The sequence below is a fragment of the Tyto alba genome, unplaced genomic scaffold (genome assembly GCF_018691265.1).
Source record: "Tyto alba isolate M040663 unplaced genomic scaffold, T.alba_DEE_v4.0 Super-Scaffold_1, whole genome shotgun sequence".
Classification (NCBI taxonomy): domain Eukaryota; kingdom Metazoa; phylum Chordata; class Aves; order Strigiformes; family Tytonidae; genus Tyto; species Tyto alba.
Window position 1 is genome coordinate 38,689,284 of NW_024881261.1, and position 5,190 is coordinate 38,694,473.

Genomic DNA, 5,190 nt, shown 5'->3' on the forward strand with positions numbered 1-5,190 from the left:
CAGGACCTCAGCCCTCCAGGATGGAGACCTCCCATCTCCCTGCGGACCTGTCCCAGGTCTGCTCCCCGCTCTGGGGGGAAGACAGGATCCAACCTGATCCCCTCTGGGCTATAATTTGTGCTCATGGCCCCTCATTTTGCTCTTTGTCACTCACTACTTGTCAGATAAGCTGAAGTCCAGTAAAGAACCTCATAAAAATTTATACATAGAAAATAAAAAGTAGTGGACATGTGCAGAACAAGAACTAACACGGCTGAGCAATAACACTTGAGAAAATGGAGTGTGTGCTCTTGCTACAAGAGCAACGAAGTGATTCTGCGGTCTCTGCGCCGGAGTGCCACACTACAAAGAAGATGTGCTCTTCATACAGCCTGTGGTACACACTCCAGAGAAGATGCATGAACTGGTGAGGGTCCAGGAAAGATCAAGTGGAGGCCATGTCATAGAATCATAAAATCACAGAACAGTTTCGGTTGGAAGGGACTTCTGAAGGTCATCCAGTCCAACCTCCCTGCAATGAGCAGGGACTACATCAGGTTGCTCAGAGCCCCGTCCAACCTGACTTTGAATGTTTCCAGGGATGGGCCATTCACCACCTCTCCGGGCAACCCGTTCCAGTCTTTCACCACCCTCATCGTAAAAAATTTCTTCCATACCTCTAGTTTGAATCTACCCTCTTGTAGTTTAAAACAGTAACCCCTTGTCTTATCACTACATAGATTTGAATCCACGATTTAAAAAGAAATCTTCAAACAGCCAGGTACATTTAGCAGAGGGAAGAGAGGGTGAGGGCAGCATAGCACAACTGCAGTGTCAAAGGGGCTCTGGTAGTGACTGTTCTCCATGCCTACAATGGGAAGAAGGAGAAGTAATCAGCCTAATTGGTAACAAGCTTCATTGGATGCTGTCCAAGAGAATCTCTGCTGCAGTCTGACTACTAAGGCTGCAGGGCAAGATGGGAGCCCTGAAATGTTCCTGCTGTGGATGCAGGGTCCTCAGCTCCAAGTGTTTGTCTTTGCAGATCCCACTCCTTTGAGGCCACTCTACTTGGTGATGTACAGGCAGCTCAAGAAGCTGCTGGGCATTTTTTGAAGGGATGAAAACAAACCCAACAAAGATACCGCTGACACGCTGCAGCAGAACAATGCAAGAGACTGACCACAAAGGACTGTTAAAATACTCTGCACTCTGTTTTGCATAGGAAAGTAGCTGGGAAAGTTTGCCTGTAACCAGTGGATTACATTTTGTAGTGAAGTCCCGGCTGGGGAGTGTGCTGTGTACATGTTTACTTGGCTCTGAAAGGAAACAAGCACATTTCACAACAGTTTTCATTCAGCTCCATGAAACAGGGCACCCAAGGCTTTGTCCTTCAGAAGGATACCAAGGGCCCTCTGCAGATTTCTTCCTACATACCATATTTATGTTCTTCCAGTTAAATCCAAAGAGCATAGACAAGATGCTCTTGCAAGTCTTCGAGCAGGCACAGAATTTGGAAAGGATCAGCTCACCCTTGGCAGTGTGCAGTAGGAGCTCTTTGGTGCCAAACATCTCTGAAATTGCAAATGTACTCATAAAATAGGAAGACTGGACATGCTTTTCCACAAAGCATCAACCACTTCATAGCTTCTATTTTACCCCCATACTGAGGTATGAGGTTGCCCACGACCCTTCCTTGCACCCCATTAAATGTTTCTGGTTCATGATTTTGCATGTGTGACCTCTTATATTTGTTGTGCTCCTGCATTAAATGGTAGGGCTCAATTCACAGTCTCCGTATCAGTTTTATTCACCAATATTTTGACACCTGCTGTGTGCATGTCTGTCCATACCACTAGCTCTCTTGGCTCTAAATCTGTCAGAACATTTTGGGGAGTAAATCTGGAACAAGACAGAAAGTCTCTGGACTGAGATGTGTGGTTCCCTTTGTTATGAAAACCGATGGAGCAAAGCGTTCCTTTCTGTAAATGATCTGAAATACGCTGTGTGGGTAATTTCACAATCTCTATGGAAAACTATGTTCATTTTGGCTATGCAGAATATAGTCTGGACCAACATACCTTAAATCCATAGTCAGAGAAGAATACGAGCTTTTAAAATGGATTTTGAAGAAATATAACTGTGGCCACAGGTGCTAAAGCAAAGCACATTTTGATTTTCTGAACCAGCTGAGGCACAGTAGAAAAGGCTATAAAAGCTGAAAAGAAAAAAAAAAAAAAAAAGAAGAAAAAACCAGTTAATCTTTCAAGGCATTCAAGTATACAGTTTAACTTTAGTAAGAGCTGTTCTGCAAATCCCAAAGATAATGGAGACATCCTATATCATCATCAGGATCAGTCAAAAAGACCCACTTACCTACAGTGGTGCCTTGTGAATGACCGATGTAATATAACTGCTTCTGTCCTGTTTTCTGTTCAATAAAGTTTATAATTCCCTGCAAGGTCCTATTTAGCCATTTCATCAAAGCTACAGAAGGAAGAGTAGCCATCCTACTGAGAGGTTTAACATCTACATCTGAGCAACCATCACCAACAGACCACAAAACTAGTGGGGAGGAAACTTCTTCATCCTACTGAGTGTGCACCTGAGTAACTGTGTGGAGTTTTCACTCAAAATAAGTGGACATGCTTCAGTTTAGCCTGATTCATTCCTCCCTGAGCTCGGATAACATCACCTTTTGAAGACAAAAGTAGTCAGTTGTTTCTGAGATCCTCCAACTACCCTTGTTTACCTGAAAGCCCAGAATTCCTCCTATTTGTGAGCGAGGACCAGATGTTGCTTGGGCCAAGTGTTCCCTCTGCTGTTGCCTGTCGAAATATCATAGCTGGCATCTGTGAGAATGAAGCCCAGCCTGTTGGTCAAATTGGTGATCCATATACTGCCCTCTCCAAATAAACCATGTTGTAGAAATGTGATGGGCCTCAGACCTGGAACACAGGTATTGTGATGACTTTTTTTTTTTTTTTTTTTTTTTTTTCCCCAATGCTGTCTGTCATCATTTGAGACAGTTTAGGGACTCTTTTCCTCCTTAATTATGGCCAAAAGTGTACAGAGGTTAGTGTCAGTGTTAGGTAGGTCTGTTCCCCTTGATTTCATTAAGACAGGTTTGCTATGTAGCAGTTGCAACAGGCGCACAATATCTCAGAGCACTTTGCCTTTTACCCTCAACACTCCTTCTCACCTTCTCTGCAGATGACTTTTCATTAAGAAAATGAACACTTAGAGTTGAGGGACAATATAAAAAAACCCCAAATCTTCCCATGCTTCTTATTTTTTCCAACCCCTGAACAATGCTGGAAGGTCTTCCTCGCCCCTGGCCATGTCCCACCAAGATGTGTTCATGTATTCTTTCTCAAGTGACAAATCTCACCAGGAGGCAGAATAAGTTTTTCCATCTGGCCTACTGTTACTTTGACCGTGGTCTCAGGGCTGGGAGGGAAAACGTTTGAATACCAGGAGATGGGGAAGAGGATTGAACACTTCCACACCCCTTCCACACCTGTGGCAAGTCTTTCATTACTATGTGATATTACTAATCCAGAGACAACTTGCAACATCTGCTTTTGTCTCCAAGGGTATTACGTGGCCAGGCATTTTCAAAGACAAAAGCAGAGCAGTACCTAGGCTCTGCATCTCAGCAGGCTTTTGTCAGAGAGGCTTTGCTGGGGGCATTAGCAGAACTTGGGCTTCCCAGGGAGCTCTGCAGGCAAACATGGAGGTTCCTGGAGAGGTGAGAGGTTGTACCTTTTTATAGATCCAGACCCTCCCAGTTGTCATGCCTCACAGGACAAGAGGGTCCCCTGGAAGCTCCTCAAGGAGCATCGAACTGGTCTGCTGGTCTGCCCCATGGCTGCAGGACCATGTGCTAGAGGCCAGGCTGCCAGAGAAAATCCAGGGTGCGCGTGAGGCACCCGTGGGTAGGATGGGTAGGTTGGATGGGCTGCTTCTCATTGCTAAGATTGCAGCCTGCTAGGTGCATGGGGCATCACCGGCACTCAGGTCTCCCCGCAGGGTGAGAAAATACTGCAAGGGATCAGCCTTCCATACAAATTCTTATTGATCAAAACAGGCTACAGATACCAAAGCCATGGGGGACATTGAAAAGCCTCCTGCACAAGCCCTGTTATCCCCTCCAGAAGACAGCATACGGTGTGGGTTTCCTGTATAACACAGACATCACTTTTACCTTGGCTTCCAGCATTTCCTCTCCTGTAAGGAATTCCGTTTAGCTGAAGGATATAGCCATCTTCTGTTATTACATCATACTCCTCACTGGGGTATCCCCAGAAGGAGACCATTTCACTCTGCAAGAAATAAAAAGCAAAGAATAATATTTTCAAGGCTCTATGATGCTTGTCTTCAAGGTAATCCAGAAATGTAATATTTAACAGTCAGTATTTTATGTTTCCCGGACACTTACTGTCTTTGCTCCAATGCCATCATATTTACGACGTTCATCCATGCTTCTGGATTTTTAGAACATGGAAAATTAAGGAGACATTGCCCTGACACCATCCCATGGACCATGGATGTCAGAGCTAGACCCAGCCACATCCTCCCTTTTCCTAGAACAACACACCCACTGTGTCAGTGCCATCGGAAGCAGAGGAGCCTGCAACCATATCTGCACCGGTAGGTTTTGATTTTATATCACTTAGATGCTTGCTTGATGTCCAGAGAGAAACACTGCTCACTGATCAAAGCTCAGGAGACGCAGCAGCACACAAGGAAGAACAACTTGTGCTTTCACTGTAAGTTAACAACGGGCAATTTCCTGCAGCAAAAGGAGAGATGTGGTCAGGAAAACATCTCAGCTGGTACTCAGACTTAGTCCGGTGGCCTAGATGACCACTGGAAGCATTAATGCATGTGCAGTGGCTCAGGAAACACATGTCAACTAGGATGTTTTCAGAGAGGTGGAAGAGACTTGTAGGAATTTCAGTAAGAGACAAGGCAGCAAGCCTTGCAGTGCTCTACAGACCACTGGAAATTGCAAGTGTGTTAAAAAATAACATCACATGAGTGAGCCTTTCTTTTTTTTTTTTTTTTTTTTTTTTGTTATTTTAGTTTAATATATCTGCTCCTGTCCAAAAGAAACCAGGAAATACCTTTGAACCCCAGACTGTAGTGCAATTAGCTCCTGGAGCTCAAGGGCAACCTGGTGCTTTCTACAGGAATTGCAGGACTGCAAGG

General features: G+C 44.7%; 1 pseudogene; it reads right to left on the reverse strand.

Moving 5' to 3' along the window:
• Positions 1 to 2,090: 2,090 nt before the first annotated feature.
• Positions 2,091 to 4,524, reverse strand: LOC116960099 (annotated as a pseudogene).
• Positions 4,525 to 5,190: the final 666 nt, after the last annotated feature.